Raw genomic sequence first — 20259 nt, forward strand, 5'->3', positions numbered from 1 at the left:
AATAATAAAATATAAAGGTATTTAAAAACTAGATCACGTTTATTTGTAATCCGGTTCATCTGTTTGACGCTTTTTTTTTCTTCACAGATTTTAAAGTCAATTATTACAAACGTTTATACTTGTCTTTAAGTGCAGAGTCATGTTTCGCTTTCTTAATTTAACACTAGGAAAAAATTGCGAACGTGAATGCTTTAAGAGTATAAATTTGACCCCGACGTGATTTGAACACGCAACCTTCTGATCTGGAGTCAGACGCGCTACCGTTGCGCCACGAGGTCTTGTGCATTGGCTAACCGCCACTTTTTATGAATACAAAATACAGCATATCTATTTACTTTTCTCGTATCCTGTGGCGCAATTTCTTTTATTTATCTCTTCATATTTTGCTCACTGTTATCTTTAGTTCTGGCCTAACTTTCGCTCTTGCGTTTCATGCAGCAGTGTGTTTCTCGTTGCTTGCAGGTAACCAAGCTTTACCTGATTAAACCTTGATTTAATCAGGTAAATCAAGATGTTTTTATTCGTAAAATGACATTTTGAACACATATTCCTCCTCAAAACATACGTGGCTTTTTATGGATTCTCTCTGCATTCAACCACTAGTTGGCGCTTTTTATTTACGTTAGTCTGCATCAATCTCTTGATTTTTTCAGAACCTTACTTTACAATTTTGAAAGGTAGTAACTTGTGAAATTTGAAACAACATATTTGAACTACATCTGATGTTCTTTATTGATACAGTTTGTATTGTTATTCCTCTAAGGGAAAGAAGATTGCATGGATAATCTGCTCTCCTTCATCACCAACCCAGAGATCAGCAAAATGGAAAGGTAGAAGCAAATTAAGGTGTTTACAGATTACACTGTCTGCTGGTTGTTTGTAGCAAGTACCCCTATTTCTCTATCCTTCAGAAGTAGAATATTTTGTCACAATTTATGTAAAATTGTAACCAATCTCTGAAATAAGATAGATTAAGATCTTCAATGTTGCAGCTCAAACTCCATCTATACGGATAACGTAATTTTCCTTTGCTGGTTGACCAAAAAGTTAGATTTTGGTTTCATTTACCCAAAGCCCTTTCATACACATTTTTATTGTAATCTCTACATGGCCTGTGGTGAACTGTAAAAGGGACTTCCTCTGCTGTTCATTGAACAGTTTTTATAACTTGTCAAACTTTCATAAAAGACAGATTTGTGGATTTTATTTTACTTTATAATTTGTGAGGATATCAAATTACAGTGAATCCATATCAGAATCGGAAATATTTACATATGGCATAGTAAATATATGTTGTCAATCCTGCAAGAAATTCTACTAATTAAAATTGCTTTTGTTTTGTTAATTGGATGTACAGACAATGTGCTGATGATAATAACAATAATAAATAAATAAATAAATAAATAAATAAATAAATAAATAAATAAATAAATAAATAAATAAATAAATAAATAAATAAATAAATAAATGTAAGTAATTAATAATAAATAAAAGCATATTTTTTTCAGCAAATAATATATTTACTGAACATATTATTTGCACACATTTTAACCGATCTACTTGATACATGGGTTTAGTTGTCATAAGAAGAAGAATCGGTCAGGAGACATCAAAATATAAACAGTAACAAAATGTGATCTTTAAAAGTGTGTTTTTTTTGTTTTGACTATTCCCTAGTTATTGTTTTCAGAATGTATTTTTTGGAGTGAACATATATTTTTTTTCCACTTTACAAATACTTGTTTTGTTGTGCTGATTTATCACATAAAAGTTCAGTAAAATACCTTGATATTTGTGGCTCTTACATGAAAAAATGTGAGAAAGTTCAAGAAAACAAGTTAAATTATCTAGAAAATGAAAGATTTAAACAAGATGAGTTTGAGGGATGTCAGAATAGGTCATATTTCTTAGTGCCTTCAGAAAAGAATGAGTCATGTTGTGTTTGCACGTGATTTCCCTCCAAATATGTTCGTACCTGTTGTCTTTATTTACCTTTAAAGTCAACTGCAATTAACGTCTTGAATTTAGAAACAAGATATTGATCGTGTGCCCTAGTGTCAACATGATGTCCACATTCAGAGGCAGACCATTTACTCTCCAATGAGCTATGCTCAGGAAGTATGGCAACTGATTTACCTTTAATTTATGTATCCCTACATATTTAGAGCAATATTTAAATCTCCAGTTGTGCAAGATAATGCTCTGCGATTAAACATTCTCTAATAATTCAACAAAAAGGCCTTTTCACCTCCGCCATAAGCAGTTTGTCAGTGGTCTGAGTCATAGGCTGGTCCACACCCGGAGCATATTTTTCCTCTGCCTATCCATAAAGTCAAAAGGACAAGTTTTTATGAATTGGAGGTCAGGGATGAGAGGCAACCTGGACCACATCAGGGAAGAAAGGGAGGCCGTCCATCTGTGTTTTTCTGCTGCAAAGGATGCAGTCTCCATGGCAACATTGTGCTCCCGCAGCAAAATCCCGAGAAAGATGGTCCGCTCCCCCGCCCCCATGCTTATGCACACGAGTGTCTCACACACACTCTGAGGAGGCAGGACGCTGCACACGTCTTAGCTGTCCATGCACACAGACTTCCTGTATAGCTCATTAATGCTGTTTTGCTGACAATTTTTATATGAGTTTTTAAAACTAAGCAAACATGAAAATGGAGCAAGTCCCCCTTCTATGTTGGTTTTCTGTTATTTTCTGTCGGCACTTCAGTTCAGCCTTCCAAGCTGCGCTCTATTTGTCAATCCTTCAAGCAATCTGTTATTAGAGTCCCAAGCAGGGTTTGATGATTTATCTCTTGTGTTCCTCCCATCAGTCTCCCTGCACCCCCAATCTGTACGTGAGAGAAATACATCTTGGGCTGAAGCCTTTGGCTAAGGGTAGCAAATGGATCAACCCCCACTTTCTGTTTGATGCTTTGGGTGTTTCTCATTTCCTCTGCCATCCTAATCTAAAATATAAAGAAAACAGACAAAATGTGGAGTGTGATCAGGATTTAGAAAAAAAAAATCTGTCTCTTTGTTGCTATCTCCTGTTTGCTCAGATCATCTTGCTCACTATTGGACCGTCGAGCTCCCTCCCATTTTCACACCAGCCACTCAGCTCGTTCAAGCTCTCTGCATCTTTTTTTCTTACTCTCTCTCTCCTTCTCAGTCTCTTTCCGCTCCTGACAGTTCACACACACACACACATGCAATACAGCAGGATCCCAAACCGCCTTCTCGTCAATCCACTCCCTCTCTCACACACACACACACACGCACACTCTTCCTACCTATCTCTGTGTGGGGTGTATTTCTTTGGCTTTGGCAATGCCAGGTTTAGCAAACGGACATCACTCCTGTTGGAGGAGAACAAACTGAAACTTCATCTTCATCTCTAAAGGACACACTGTAAGTGAATCTTTCTCATCCGTTCATGGTACCCTCCACTAAGTGTTCTCTTCTACTATCATGCCATATACCATGCCATTTTTTTATTTGATGAAAGAGAAAAGTCTTTCCTCCTTTCATGGCTCCCTTCTGCCACATCACTCTTTTTTCCCCTTTTACAAATCACTGGCTAATCCGCACACCCCATGTTGTCTGTATGCAGAGTAACACTGAGGCCCCTTGACAGCTCTCCATTGTGCAGTGAAATATGAATATGTTACCTCATCTATACCACACTAAGCTGGCTGTGTTTAAGAATAAGTGCAGAAATGAGATGTGATTATTAGTCAAGTCCAGGTCTGAATTTTGTCTGAATTATGTGGGCACTGACTTCAGAAAACTTTCTGATGTCTGAAATGATGCTTTAAAAATGGCTTTGCATCAGAGTTTAAAATTTAAATATTTTATGACTATGTCTCTACTTACGTCAGGTGACAATCTACCTTTCTGTAGCTGATTTATATACTTTCAGATTTTCAAAACACATACAATACTTTGCAAAAGTATTTACACCAGTTTAATTTTTTCATACTTTATTATGTTCCAACTGCAAACTAATGTATTATGGCTGGGATTATATGTAACAGATCAAAGCAAAGTGGAACATAATTGTGAATTAAAAGGAAAAAATTACCAACGTTTTTGTCAATTTAAATTTGAACAGGATGGCATCAGTATGTATTCAGTCCCATTTATCAATCTTCACAAGCTTCATAAATAGAGTCAAATTGACTGTCACTTTCTCTATATAAATCCAGCTGTTGCTTCAGAGCTTTGTTAGAGAAAATTAAAAAGACAAACACAGGAGACAGGTCAGGGTTGTGAAAAAGTGTAAAGCAATTTTCTGTCATAGACAAATATCCCAAGCATTGAACTTGTCACCATCTCTGGTCAGTACATCTAAACTGACTGGGTGGATAAGGAGAATATTAACTAAAGTAGTCCCCAAGTGACTATTGCTATTTTTGTTTAGCTCAGGAGTTTTATGGAAGAGATGTGATAATAAATAAATTGATAAATAAATCTCATTAATCTCATTAAGCCATGTAGGCTACACATGGGAGAAAAAGGTGATGTACTCCAGTCAGATCCTAATGTCACTGTGTTAACTTTGTCTGCATTTAAAAGCCTTCGTATGACAAAGTCTCCATTGTGAAACAAGGTGGTGGCAGCTGAGAATATGGATTGAGCTAGTTAATATGAGGAGGTTGAATAAATGTTAGCTACACTACCCACTCACTTCACAAGCTTCACAAAACAGTAGAATTTGTGTTTACAGCTGAACAACCTTCTAAAAAGTTTCCCTTCATGAAATAAAACAAATAGATGTGCTTTCCTAACTCTGGTATATAAAATACAGCTGGCGCAGAACCTTAGATGGGCTTGAACCAGCTACTATTAATAGAATATTACGCTGATATTTAATCAGCAGATGACTACAGCAGAACACTTTTAAAGATACAAAAGCAGATAGGTTGGGAAGACAAACGAGGACTTTTGTGTAAACGTTAAAATTGTGACCCAGGTGAACCTCAGGTTGACCTAGGCTGACCAAAGACTGGAATGCCTAGCTGGCATGGGAGGAATGTCCCGGGAACTGCTTGAGAGTGGTGGGAGTCAGGCAAACGGAGATGTAAACCTAGCGGTGAAACATGATGAACGGTTGCCAGCGCCGCTGTAATGACGGGATTTTCTGCTCTGTTTGTGCTGCAGCTATATTTACCTCTCTGCTTAGTTAACACTGTGTTGATGCTGTCAATGTCGGGCAGTTGCTGCTTTGTTAAAAAAAAATTAAAAATCACTGGTTCTCTCATGCACTGATTAAAACCAGTATCATTTTGCATTCAAATGACTTTTGTTCTTCATGGAGATTGTTACTGAAAAAGAGATACCTTTGTAATTTTGACCAACATGTCTTATATGTGATGATGTTTCAGTTTAATTACCAGATTTGATCAATGGTTCAGGTAGGGTTAGAGTTAGGGTTAAAACACACCATTTACATTTAAACACACCTCTCTACTTCCTCTAGTTGAAGCCTAAACATTTGAAAATGTTTGACATTCACCACTACATGAAACAAGTACTGAACGAAACTAATTAAATTCAGTTCAGTAACATATGACAAAGAGCATGGCTTTAGCTCAGCTGGGAAATCAGAGCTCTTGTTGGGGTTTGCAGCAGAGATTGCTTTAAGAGCTTGCATGAAAGGATCTCTTTCACACCTTCTTGCCTTAAAAGGTAAAATACAATCCACACAGGCAAAGGGATGAATGTGAAAACTGAGTTTCTAAAATTTTTATGGTACATTTTTATCTTCAATTCAAATGAATGTTTTTGCCTGTTTTGTTTACTAAATGTATGAGGCAGCTGTCCATTACAGCAAGTCAGAATCATTTGAATCAATTAAGCTTTTGAAGCAGCCACAGTCTGTGAACTGAAGATTAATGTGATTAAGTTGAACCTCTTTGCAATGGCTTGTGCTGCCTCTTAAGCATCGATTTTATGACTGTTGTCTCTATTTTATTTTAAATGTAGATTTTATTTTAATGGTGTGTTTTAGCTGAATCCTTTTTAGTTTCTAATCTCCATTTTTGTTTACCAGTTATATTATTATCTCTGTCTGGATTATTGTTGTATTGCACAGCAGTTTGTCCTTCCAGGGTTTTTAAAGACTTTATGAATAAAACCAGATTGTAGTGAATTCATTTTACAGACAAAATACTACAATTAAATTTATGCTAGTTGCTAGATTAATGAATTACTCCTCTTTGTGTCTGTGCAATTATTTGCTTAATCAGAAACATTAATTATACCCTTAGTGCTTTGGAAAGAACAAGCATTGCTCAGATTTCTCCTTTGACCCAGAAGTTTTTCCTTTTTTTTCCTCACAGCTATTCGTCTTTGTAAAGTCCTCTGCAGCTTAGAATCTGTATTATTAAGAGGCACGGTGTGTCACAAGATGCAGAAAAAAAACTCTGTAGGATTTAGTTTTGCAATGCTAGTGTTAAACAGTTAATTAACAGTTACTAAATGTCTCATTTTGATTACGCTCTATAAAATTGGGATGTTGTGTCCAGTCATTTTTATGAAGCACAATAAGTTCCTTTCAGTGATTTTACAATCTTCTTACAAAAAAGGTTGTTTATAAATTTAAAGGGACCTCATATTTTTGCTTGTTTTTGTGTTTTTAGTTCTGTTTCCCAGCAGTAACAGCATGCAGCAATAGCAGCGTAGACTTGTGTGTCCGCTGTTATCCATGTGGATACAGACGCTTCCTGTGGAACGTTTAGACACAGCTCAGCTCAAATCACAGAAGCTGATCACTCAGTACCCCACTGTCTGTTGACAGGAAACAAAAAGGTGCCTCACTCTTGCCAGAGGACTGCACATGATGAAAGTTACACATTAGTCACCAGTCAGGCGTCACTGCTTTTCTGCCTTGTCATTGTGGTGACAGTTTGATGTAAGAGGCAGATGATGATGCTCAATAGCATGGCTGAGTAGCTTAGGTGTCTAAATATGCTTACAACTCTGAGCAAAAAAGGTCTATATAGTACCATAGACCCAATTATCATTGATTAGATCTTTTGATGAGTGCGTTAAGATGGATCAGACAGCTGAATTACAAGAACATTCCTTAAGTCTTAGACTGTTACTCACACTGTGCTGTGCTTTACTAAAGTTTTTATATACCTTGAACCTTGCAATTTATTACAATACAAATACAAACTTTGTCTTGCTTGATTGAGATTTTATTTTGGGGACTGACAAAAAAGAGAGCAAAATTGAAAATTTGAAGGAAAAGCACATGAAAGATTTTCCTTAAAAATCATAAAGAGGGGTTTATGCAAAATGTACTTTTATGAGCTTTAAATCGTGTTATAAAACGATTTCCTCATCAAATACCTACCTAGAGTGTCGCTTTGATTTTTTCATGAAGGTTTGAGAAATTCTTGAATCTCCCAAGGCAACCATTTGGGGTGCCTAAATGCTTGCTCATGCAATGTCCGGCATATTTACCCAAAGCTTTGGCTTGAAGCTCCAGTCCCCAGCTGACTTGTCATCCCAACAGAGCACTCAGCTCCTCCAGACTAGTGGCAGCAGCAATTAGCAAATACCTTAGGCCCCAAAACACCTTGTCATGCAAACTACTTCTCAGTCAAACAATCCGTAAAATGTTTGTAATCGGCATCATGCAGAAACTTTGTTGGGCTGAAGGAGGCGTAGCAGAAAGGGTAAGAATTTCTTAAAGAGACAGAGGCCTATTTCAAGGCATTTGAATCTAAAGTCAAATTTTTTTTAAGTTGCTTTTGACATAGATACCTTTTTCATGACAACTGAAGGTAAAATGCCAATATGATTATTTTATAAAATAACACAATGTGCCTGGAGAATTAACAATAAACCCACTTAAAACAATGTCATGCATCAACCCACCCCATACCTATGATTACTCTGGAGCTACAGAGATCCACAGACAAGGTGGAAGAATCCTTTGGAATATTAAATATCTGAAAGGCATTCTGAAAGTCTGACCTTTATTGCAGAGTGGCACAAAGAAAGATATTGTTCCAAGAAAGCCATAGAGAGTCTGCAATCTGTCACAAAAAGGTGCTCTCTTCAAATGAGACAAAAATATTAAAAATAAGTTTTCAACCAAAACAATGTGAGTGAGAAGAAACGATAGTTTAAAATATTGTTGACTCAGTCAGCCACAGTTTTCTGATTTGTATTGTAAAATTTGGGATTAATGGCTTATTAACCCCTTCTACTTCATAAGCATGTCTTAATGTTATGTTTATTTCACAAAATCTCAGCATTGATTTTTGTTGCAGCAACCTGAGAAAATGTTAAAACATTTAAAGAGTATGAATGCTTTTCGGATAATATTAAGAATGATTTTCTGTCCAGTTAACCACATGTTTTTGTTCTGAGAGTTTCTGTACATGCTTATGGTTGAATAACAAAATGTACATTCACTGACATTTTTCACTGTGTATGATGTTTATCTGTGTGAGCAAAAAGCCCATGGCAAAGTTCTTTTGTTTTCACAATGCATTTGGTGTACTTTTCTTCTGTGCTCACAGCTCTTACATAAACCATTCCTTTGACCTTTTTTCCCCTCCCTGAAATCACCCATATTATGACAAACCTCTAAGCTGTCCACCTTTCCCTTTAACAGGCTGAGTCTGATCTGTTTTCACCTATCTGAAACTATACTGTGGTCTGGTTCTAGTTTGACCAAGCTATCTATTTGTGTTGCTGTTGTTCAGCTCAAGGCATTTATTCTTTTAGTTATTTAAAGAAACAAATTATTTCAGCATCAGCTCCTCTACCCAGTGGCACAAGCACTTATTTCCTTGAAATAATTCTCCGTGCATTTGCAGAAACGTACAGTCAGATAATAAAAAGAAACACTGATATTCTGTGTGCTAGAATAGTGAGTGTCTGTGTAAAGAGACACTCACATTCAATTGAAGGGAGACACAAAATTGTTTAGCTATTTTCTTTGATGTTTGGGCACATAGCAGGAGACAGCGGCAGACAGGTTGTGTGTACAGAATCTAGAAAATATACTCTGAGAGGCGAATGATCTATGTCCATATGTCCACCTCAGCTGTATGTATCTGTTCATAATAGCTGACGATGCTTTCATTCCAACCATCTCCTATTGAGTTCTGCTTCCAAGAAATGAAGATAAAGTGATTTAAATGCCACAGAAGGCACATAAATACACTGGCTGCTTATGTGTGTACAATGCCTAGCAAAAATATTCACTGTCATTGAACATTTGCAGGCTCAGCTTTGATCAGCGTTCTTGCCCCAGACAAATAGAGGAAACCCCTTAGCATGATGCTGCCGGTACTATGCTTCAACATGGGAATGGTGTGTGGCTGTTCAGGGTGATTTTTGGTCTGATCTTACAAGTGCACCTTCTTAAGAGTCTGTATTGTTCCCTCCCTGGATAGTGACAATTGGCAAAAAGGACTTCTTATGGATTAACTTTAACGAGGACTTTTTGTTGTTCTTCAACAAAGCATTAGTTAAAGTGTGCACACAAAACTTCGCAAAGAAGGTGTGTACACTTTTGAGAGCCACCGCATAAGAACGTTTTTAGCTTTTGTATGCAAATTCTGCTAAAGTCCTTTATTTTAATTTGCTCCTACATAATAATTGAATGGTTGGTACATAATCTTGATCAGGAATGTCATTCACAGAAACCATGTGAGGTCTCGGTGTTTAATGCCACCAGCGGCAGGTCCATTAAAGCCTTCCTTGGCTTAAGACTGTGATGACATCACATTTAAACCCCCCGCTCTTTGTGACTAACAATGCAAAGAGTTTTGAGTGCTCAGATGAAAGAAAAAGGAGAAGCACCTTTTTGTAAGCAGGCACTCAGGTGAGTACATTTTGCTTTTGTCAACCTATTTTGTGTGAAGCCTTATTTCTCACACAACTTTCTCTCCCACACCTGTTTTTCCTGAGGGCAGCTTTAATATTAACACAGCTGGCTAACTCTTAGTTTAAGGGAAAAAAATGAGATTTTTCTTTCTAACCACTGATTAAGTGGTTTGCATTAGCATTTGCTCTTTTTGCAAATGACTATATATGCTTTAGTCATACTGCAGGAACTTCACCAGAAACAAAGTTATCATGAATAAGGTGTAAAGTAAGTAATTATCACAGATAGTGGAGGTTTCAGAAATTACATTTATATTTCAGTGTTAGTTAAATGTTTATCTTTGTTCATTGACATTTCTTTAGCTGGATATCAGAATATTGCATTTTAAAACTCTGTGTGCTGCTAGGAGCACGTGGCTGTCAGTAGTGTAAAGGGGATGAGAACTGATAGCTCTATATATAGACATATATGTATGTGGAGGCTGATGACTGGACTGTGCAGCAGATCAGAAGGCTGCCAGTCATCCTAATGAGACTTTCATGGATTTAGTTGAACACATTAAGTATATTTTAAAAGCAAGACTCAGGTTTAAACATATTTTAGATTTTTTCCAATCCAGACACTGTTGAATTTATTACCACAAGCTTAAATATTTACATACAACCCCAAGGATATTGGGTGAATTTCCCAAAGAAAATTTGTTGAGACGTTCAGGAACAATCTAGGAGATTAAGCTGTTCGTACATAATGATAAAAGAGTCAAGTTAAGACATTGAAATCTCATGGTACTACATGTTGGTGGCAGTATAATGCTCAGGGACTGCTTTTGTGCCAGTTGCACTTGTGTCATGCACATTGGGAGCAAGAAAAACCGTAATAAGCGCCTCTTCTAAACTCATCATCTTGAACTTGAACCAAACGGCTATGCTTAAAAGCATACTAGATCTGTGCCAGAAATCCAAGAAATTGGCACAAACTATGCAATTTCTATTAAAAAGAGTGATCGAATATCCACTCATATTATGCCAGAAGCTTATTGATGCCTACAAAAAGTGTGTTGCTTCTCTGCAACTTCCTTAGCAAAATTCACCCATTTAGCAGAAGAAATTAATCAGACTCATTTGCTGTATAGAACTACACAGTGTCACAGTGGCTGGCACTGTTGCCTTGTGGGTTTCAAATCATAGTCTCCATCTCTGCATTGAGTTCTCTGGGTACTCCAGCTTCCTCCTACAGTCCAAAAACATGATTGCCAGATTAATTGGTCTTTAAACCACACTTCACACTTGAATATATGTGTGAATGAGGAATACTAACTCTTACTGTAAGTGCTTTTACAACTGTTACTTTTGTGTAAATTTTATATTTTATATTGTTTTAAAGTAAATAAAGAACAGAAACATGTTTACACTCTATTGACTAATTTATTTCTTTTAAAGATTTAAAAACATTAAGGTCAAGCATTTCAAGACAAAAAACAAACCATGATCATTACATAGTGACACATCTGTGGCAAGCAAGCTTTTAAACACCTTTTGTTTTTGCAGCCAAGGTGTCATGCTGTGTGGTTGTTGCTCAGTTAGTAGGTTAGACATAAGGCAATGTTTCAGGAAAAACTGCCAAGAGAAACTTGTTAAAACATCTGCAGTAGAGCTGTGGGATGCAGACAAACTGGATTAAAAGCACAGAGCAAGGTTCTTCTTTATTTTGTGTACCTTTTTTGTGAGAGAAAACATTACAAATTGCCTTTGTTGATCTAAATTAAATCTAAATTTACAATTTACTATTTAAACTGTGTGATCAGTTTTAGAGACCTATTGACAATTTTTCCTCCATCTGAAACATTTTGAAGGGAATGGATTCCATTCATAATTGGAAGCTACTTCACTGATTTTCTCATTGAACCATCAGCAGCTTAAAATATTGTGAGTTTTGCCCTCAGTACAAGCTCAAAGAAGGCTTTAGTTCACATGTATCTCTTGAAATTGTTTATTTTGCTGAAATTCTGCAATACTTTTTCTGCTTACTACAGTCAAAAATGTACTTATAGTTACCAAAATTATTATATATACATATTTTGTTGTTATTGTTTTTGTTTTTCTCCACTTTTCATTTTTGGCTATACATGATTCATTAAAAGATGGTTTTGATTAATTAAAAAATAGAAAGAACTTATTAAGTTTTGTACCAGATTTGTGTGGATTCAGTGTTTTATCCAGTTTTTTTTCTCTTAAATCCTGACCTCTGTCTCCTTCAGCTGCTTATCATCTTGCCTAAGCACCTCACTGTTATACATTTGTCATTTCAATCTGTAGAGACTCAGACAGACAAAGGGTAACCATTAGAAAAGTTTAATGACAATATGATTTAAATCTTTGGCGCCTGGGCCCCGGCTAAGGACATTGATCATCGCAAACTTTGCGATGGGCTTGGATGAGCATTCCGTATGCTGAGAGGAACGTCATCCCCCCGGGACCCGGCACTGGTGGTGGAGGCGATGAAGGATGTGGCCTGATGCTGAGCGAGTGGAGGTGAAGGGGTGGAGGTGGGTTGAGCTCTGCAGGAAAGCGCACGACGCCATGGATGGCTGTCCTTATCAGCTGGGGCTTGGACGGTGATTGGACGTGACGAGTCTTTGACCGGCGTTGAGCAATCAACGGTGATGAGCCGGAAGTTCCGGCTGGATGATGCAGGAGGGGCTAAAAGAGTCTTCCAGCTTGAATTTACGCCTAGGCTTCATTTCAATCTGTAGAGACTCAGACAGACAAAGGGTAACCATTAGAAAAGTTTAATGACAATATGATTTAAATCTTTGGCGCCTGGGCCCCGGCTAAGGACATTGATCATCGCAAACTTTGCGATGGGCTTGGATGAGCATTCCGTATGCTGAGAGGAACGTCATCCCCCCAAAAAGAGGACGAGGCCGGGGCCGAGGCCGGAGAATCGGAGACGGAAATCGCTAAGAGAGTGGAGTTGCGATTGCTTAGCTTGCAAAGTTAAGACTGAAGGAGGTTATGTGACAGTGATGGGCTCATTCTAATTGCTGCAACGAACGACATTCCCCCAAAATGAGGCTGAGGCCAGGCCGAAGCTGGAGGACAGGTGATGTAGATGTAAAGAGGAGAGGAGTTGCTCTGACTTAGCTAGTGAGGCTAGAGTCAGGCAGAAGGAGGAGGCTTGACGGTGACAGGAGGGAAGAGTGGAAAAGGAAGCCAAAGATCGATGGGGACGTAGCGGGCCAAGGGAAGGTAGGATGTGCAGAGCGCATGGCAGAAGGAGCACTAAACTCAGGGCAAGGGGAGCACTAAACTAGGCGCAAGGGGAGCACAAAACGCAGGGCATGGGGAGCACAAAACGCAGGGCATGGGGAGCACAAAACGCAGGGCATGGGGAGCACAAAACGCAGGGCATGGGGAGCACAAAACGCAGGGCATGGGGAGCACAAAACGCAGGGCATGGGGAGCACAAAACGCAGGGCATGGGGAGCACAAAACGCAGGGCATGGGGAGCACAAAACGCAGGACATGGGGAGCACCAAACGCAGGACATGGGGAGCACCAAATGCAGGACATGGGGAGCACCAAATGCAGGACATAGGGAGCACCAAATGCAGGACATAGGTGTTTTTTTTTTTTTTTTTTTTTTTTTTTTTTTTGCTGGAAAAAAGCCAGCAGAGGGCATGGGAAAAAGAGCATGGGGAGCACACAACATGCAGGACATAGGGTTTTTTTTTTTTGTTTCTTTTTTTTTTCCTCTCTGCTGGAAAAAAGCCAGCAGAGGGCATGGGGAGCCTCTCTGCTGGAAAAAAGCCAGCAGAGGGCATGGGGAGCATGGGGAGCACAACATGCAGGACATAGGGTTTTTTTTTTTTTTTCTTTCTCCTCTCCGCTGGAAAAAAGCCAGCGGAGAGGGGCGAGGTGGTGAAATGCTCTGATTTGGGGTATATGGCGGCCAAAATAAGGGCCGACAAGGGATGTGGAGGAAAGAGGAGGACAGGGTAGATGGTTGAAAGGCCAGCTGGAGACAGGGCAGGGCGTGATAAGAAGGGGTGAACGTGGCGAGGGTTACAGGATTCAGGCTAATAATTACGAGCAGGAGATGCTGTGGGATCGGGATTAAAGTACAGCTGATTTAAAGGCCTACTAAGAGCTCGGGATGGTCTGGGCATGAAGTGGTGAGCTGCCAAAGAAGGCTAGCGGGAGCCAAAGAGTAATAAAGCTGTGAAAGAGAGAGAAGAGTTAAGCATTATTAGGTTAAATAAATAAGCACTAAAAATTATAATTTTTCCTCAACAGTGTCAAATGAAATACTCCTGTAAAAATTAAGGACGTGGAGTTGGCGAAACGTGAGGACATGGCATAGGGCAGGAGCACTAGCTTCTATTAAGTAGACCAACCACCACCAGTGAATTGAGCAGTGCTCATTAGGCACTGAAGGAGCTAGAATACAGGTTAAAAGTGATCTAAAAAAAATTATATGATGTCATATAGATTACGGTATCGAAGTTGCGAGAATGCAGGGCCTTGGAGTAATGGCTTGTAGGTGCTTTATACCATACCACACCATACCAGCTTTATTTATAAAGCACTTTAAAACAACCACAGTTGATACAAAGTACTGAACAATCCAAAAACACAACAAAATAAAAATAATTTTAATTAAAAGTAGTTTAAAAACTAAGACATACACTTTAAACTAAATCTCACTTTAAACTAGATCTCACTAGTGTTGAAAGCCAAGTTAAATAGATAAGTTTTAAGACGAGCCTTAAAAGTGGACAGAGAAGGGCCTCTCTGACCTGCAAAGGTAAGTCATTCCATAATTTGGGGCCCATAACAGAGAAAGCTCTGGCCCCTCTGAGCTTCCTTTTAGTTCTCGTACCTCCAAGAGCAGCTGATTTGCTGACCTGAGAGACTGATGGGGTATGTGGGGATGAAGAAGCTCAGTGAGGTAAGCCGGGGCGAGATTATGCAATGATTAAAAAAAAATAAAAATAAATAAACATAAGAATTTTAAAATAAATCCTAAAATATACAGGCAGCCAGTGAAGCAAGGCCAGGACGGGGTTCACATGGTCCTGTTTTTTTTTTTTTTTTTTGTTTTTGAGTACCTGTCAACAAACGTGCAGCAGCATTTTGTACTAGCTGCAGACGTGAGAGCAGCGCCTGACTGACTCCCAGATAAAGTGCGTTACAATAGTCCAATCGAGTTGGAATAAAAGCATGGATCACTGTTTCAAAATGCTGCCTGGATAGAAAAGATTTCACTGACGCCAAACGCCTTAAATGAAAAAGCTGGACTTAACCACAGCTCTAATTTGGCTGTCCAATTTAAAATCACTATCCACCTTAAAACCAAGATTAAGCCTGGAAGTGCTAGAAGGGACACGAGCTTGAAATATCAGAATATGGGACAGTTCGCTGTTGACGACTAACAGCACCGGATACAGCAAGTTACCGGGGCATAGACTTACTCGTGGGGGCAAAATGAATCTATAAAGCTGAATGTAGGTAGTGACTCAGTAACCACGGGTTACTTGTCAGCAGACTTAAGGTGCTGTAAATTCGCTGGTCATCTTTTAGCTGTCGTTACCTGCATCCGACGGCATTACTCTACTCAGTCAGTTACTTTGGGGTAAAACTTGGCGAAGTTCTGCGTTGCTGGCATGATTATTATGCTCATCCGCCGCTCTGCACGCAGCGGCAGGTCTCCTTCACTGCTGCACGGGTGTAACCCATCAAGCGTCTGCGTTCCAATTGCGTTTGGGGGCGGCTCAGGTACAACATTTTAATAGATTAGACAGCTGAACGTGATGGAGACATAGATATGTGAAGTGCGGGAGCCCCTATATTATCAAATCGATATAGGGATAACAAAAATGGCCGTTCTAAGATGGAAACAGACAGATTCCGGTTCAAGGGGTGTGGAGGGGTGCTGCTGACACTGGGCAGGCAATACCCTTCAGGCTTAACGAAACTCTTGGTTGTTTTTAAGGGAAGGGAGGAGGCAGCAGACTCGTCAGGACAATCCAAAACTCACAACCACACGATACTGGGAATTCGACAGTGTTGACCTTTAATAAATGCTCTCTTAACCAACCTTCCAAAGCCCATCTCGTCATTTGATGGGGTGGGCGTGATGTAACGAAGTAGCAGTGAAAATGATGTTTAAAGATGGATAACAATATGATAATCCAAAACAATCCTAAATCCCAGGTAGCACTACTGGTGGAAACCAGGGCTCAACATGGATAGCGGCAGGGTGAACGAATGGGCCAAGAATGCATAAGTGACGAAGAGGACAAGGACCTGACGGAGACTTGAAACGCAGGCGGCATTAAATACATAGGGGGTATTCAGGAACGAGATGCACCTGGGGTTAATCAAGAGGAGAGGGACGACACATGTTGGATCAGAGAAATGAATACGGTAACCATGGCAACCCGTGAACCGGACTACGTAGCTGGGTATGCATCAGCTGTTTTTTCATGGATGAATAAACCCGCGGTGGGAATACAAACATACTGGCTTGCGACAGCCGAGAAAAGGAGCAGGAAGTCCGGTGCGGGCACAATAAAGTTTAAGGAGTAATATATGGGCTTGATAAAGGTGAATGACGGAGGCTGCTACTGTGCGACAGAGGCTGCTACTGTGCGACGAAGGCTGCTACTGGGTGACGAAGGCTGCTACTGGGTGACGAAGGCTGCTACTGGGTGCGAGACGCTGTAGAAAAGAGGTCGGCGATTCACTTTGGGTCACTGCTGGGAGGGATGCTACCATTTTCTCATTTACTTATGCATTCATTTAGTTAAAAGCTCTTAAGCATTTAAAACGCAGCCTGGGTGGCGCGTGCTAATAGGGCCTGCTAGCTCAGAATGGGGATGGACTAAGAAAAGGTTCTACGTTTCCTAACAATGCCAAACATGAATGAGACATGTGAGGCTACGTCTTACCCCGAAAGCCCGAGGCGGGCGTGGCGAGGAAATCCGACGGGAGGAGCTGATGACCGGGCAGACAGCGGCTAGGCGGAAGTGAGTGAAGCTGTTTGTGTAGCTGGACCAGAGCGAGGTGGAAAGGTGATGTGGTAATCGGCGGCGGCGAGATGATGGACGATGAGCTGGGAGGGCGACAGACATCGTTGCGGCGAGACCTTGGCGGGCCAGCCAGGCCCTGAGTCGGGGAAAGACGACCGGATGAAGACGGTGGGATTATGTGACCGCTTGCCAAAGACAGACCATGGAGTGGGTAGTGCAGGAGCGAGGAACGGTGGATCCCAGTCAGGCGAGAGAGCGGCGGGAGAAGCTGCTTGGAATGAGTGAGACCGGGGCGGGGAATCTTCTTTTGTTCTGGGGAGCGTCTGAGGGAGAGAAGCGGCCGAGCACGCGGCTGAACGGCTTTTATGACGGACATTAGAGGTGGAAGGGCGAGCAATCGCAAAGAAAAGATCTGGTGAGATAGCTGACTGAGATCTGAGGCTTGTGGCTGAACAGCTTGAGCTCTGCAGGAAAGCGCACAACGCCATGGATGGCTGTCCTTATCAGCTGGGGCTTGGACGGTGATTGGACGTGACGAGTCTTTGACCGGCGTTGAGCAATCAACGGTGATGAGCCGGAAGTTCCGGCTGGATGATGCAGGAGGGGCTAAAAGAGTCTTCCAGCTTGAATTTACGCCTAGGCTTCATTTGTCTCATCCTTAGCTTTTTATATCCCACTTATTCAGCTCATCCCTCTCTTATCGGACTCTCAAATCCTCACACATCCTTTTACCCACTTTGTAAGTTCTTGTCATTTATACAGAATATTGCGAAAGAATTTATACCACTCAAACCTTTACATATTATTTCACTCTACTGCAATTAAATGTGATAGACCAAAACAATATAGCTCAAACTTGTGAACTGCAAGTAAATCAAAATAGTTTCACTTTTTTTTTTGTTTTTGAAAAAAAAAAAATATTTTTGATTTATTTTTAATCATTAGAACAAATTAAGCCTGGAGTGCTGCTTATGGGATATTGTTTATTTCTGATGCAATGCCAAAAATGGCTCTGTGGAAAGATAAAATTCTCTCAAATTGTTCAGTCAAGGGAAGAACTGTTTGTTGAAATCAATTTTGAAATACCAATTACCAGATCAAGTTTTACTAACCCATTTTAGAAGACCATGAACCATTTTTAGTGCCTCCACAGCAAATTCCTGGCTGCTTGGACTATCTCTGAGTGCTCTCCTCATCCTCTCATCCTTGACTTCCTGCTACACCCACCGCAGCAGTCTGCAGGCCCATGAGTTTTGAATGATGGGAGATTTTTAGAAAAGGTGTGGGAGGAACCAGAGGATGCGGTGCGGGGGAGGAGGAATGACTGAACTCAATCCGCACAGCTTAATGGCAGATTGATGGGGTGAGAACTGTCACCTTTTGGCCCAGATTATGCTCCGACCACATCATAAGGACACAGAGCTTCAGCAGAGAGCACAAAATTGTGTTATTGGCAGAACATTAGCGCCTTGTAAAAGTGTGCAATTTAATTTCATTATAAGTGCAGCTGTTCTGTGAAGGCTTCAGTTGTTTATTAGAGAACATATGTGAACAAACATCACAAAGACCAAGGGATACAGTAGACGGGCTGTGATTAAAGTTGTGGAGAAATTAGCCCGAAACACATCTTGTGTTTCTTCAGCATGGTCAAAGATGGTGGATGGAGCTAACTGTATGGTAATAACAGAGGAAATATATAGACAAGAACAATAAACACCCAAGTGATTTAGAATTACATATAAATACAATTGAGAATTGGGGACAAATGTGAAAATTCATACTAACAGATGCTTCCTGTCCAATCTGATTGAGCTTGATGTGCAAAGCCAATCAATGCAAACAGCACAGAAAAATGACTCTATATAATAATTATCCAAAATCAGTCCTTAATGGCTGATGTCCTGTAGGCTAGTTCAACACCTGAACCAGACAAAAGGTTCATTATCAGACACCTGATAACGAACCTTTCATCATTATCAGACAAAACGTCTGATAATGCAAGGACGCATCTAAAATTGTTCCAAGTGGAAACAGCAATAATGACTCAGGGAAGACTATGTTTGCAGAATTTGACAAGTTGTGAAAAAGGTTGTAGGGATGTAAAAACTTGTGTAATGAAAATTGTGTAATGAAAATCCACTTTCAGTGATTGTCAGTCTTTTTTTCTTGGTTGCTTGTGTTGCTGAGGCTTATAATCCAAAAGGAGATTTTCCAATTAAATTCCATTGGCTCTCCTTTATTTTCTAGCTTGTGTTGGCTCTTGTGCTTGTTTATAGGGTTGGTTACCCCCCCCCAAAAAAAAAAAAAAAATCCGATGTTTTCATTAAAAAAATCTGAAGGAAAGATTAGTTAGTAACAAGAATTAATCATCTTTCAACAGACCTATTTTAAAACGACACATTTTATCTCGAGGCCGCAAGTTAGCTTGCTTAAACTGGACATTTTTCTCTTTTTGTCTCTACTCTCAATCCCTCTCACTAGCACAAATTGTTGCCCTATGATGCAATCAGTCATCCCCGCTAGCCTAAGTTTCCCAGCCAATCAGAGCGCGGCAGTAGGAGGGTATCCAGTCGACTCATGCTTGTAAACAGCTCTGACAGTAGGAGGGCCTTTTTAAAATCCCAGCCCCACCCTCTGTTGTCATCTCCGTTCAGCCTGTTTCAGTACGTATGGTTTTACATGGAAATAGGAAAAGGAAGGGGAAGAGAGGGAAGAGACAGAGGAGATGAAAATGAGCAGTAACGTGTGAGTCAGGACGTGCGGTTGTTCCTCAGGGAAACTCTCACGGACCGGCCATGAAACCTTCTACGCGGCTGCTGTCCTCTCTGCTGACAGTAGGTAGTGTCTGTCAACTCTTGACTCTTTAGCCTTATGTTCGTGTTGTCTGCATGTGTGACTGTATAGTTTTCCGATTGGTGTTTGCACAGGCCGTCAGCACACATTTACTGGTGTTGTACAGGTGCATCATAGTGACCAGAAGCAGATATTTGTTGTATTTACAGTGTCTGCCTCTTCCTTATACTCAGTTGTTAAAATGTAAGGTTAACACCGCACTGCTTTTAGTGTCTATATTTATATACTTAAACCATAAGGAGGAGTACGCATAAACTGTGAGACCTTTACTGTAGCATAAACTCAACAGCAGAGGTTTTAGCTCAGAAAGAGAAAATGAGCAGCTTTTGTGTTCTACAAAGTCGACAGTGAAAGGAAGTATTGTGTGACTGGGTGTTAGCTTTTCGTTACAACAAAACAATTGCTGGACTCATGCATAGCAATACACACCCATAAACAGTTTAGTCACACACACACAAATACACACACAATCTAATCCTAAGGGTTTTTGGGGGGGAATTACTCAAGCGTGAGGTCATCCACAACATTG

The 20259-nt window shown here is 40.0% G+C and overlaps 1 protein-coding gene and 1 non-coding gene across 8 annotated transcripts in view; one reads left to right on the forward strand and one right to left on the reverse strand.

The window, feature by feature from the left end:
• Window positions 1-206: 206 nt before the first annotated feature.
• trnaw-cca lies at window positions 207-278 on the reverse strand. The gene has a single exon. It is a non-coding gene; the product is annotated as a tRNA-Trp (tRNA).
• Window positions 279-3007: 2729 nt separating this feature from the next.
• trim3b (tripartite motif containing 3b) overlaps window positions 3008-20259 on the forward strand; it is a 33946-nt gene continuing 16694 nt past the window's right edge. For 2 of the 7 annotated variants that reach the window (XM_044139990.1, XM_044139995.1), the window contains exon 1: window positions 19496-19715. The gene's annotated coding sequence lies outside the window, so the exon portion shown is untranslated. Of the gene's footprint in view, window positions 3400-19494; window positions 19716-20259 lie in introns of those variants that run through there. The other 5 variants (XM_044139991.1, XM_044139994.1, XM_044139997.1 and 2 more) reach the window with 5 other exon arrangements.

This window comes from Gambusia affinis, linkage group LG15 (assembly GCF_019740435.1).
Source record: "Gambusia affinis linkage group LG15, SWU_Gaff_1.0, whole genome shotgun sequence".
Taxonomy (NCBI): domain Eukaryota; kingdom Metazoa; phylum Chordata; class Actinopteri; order Cyprinodontiformes; family Poeciliidae; genus Gambusia; species Gambusia affinis.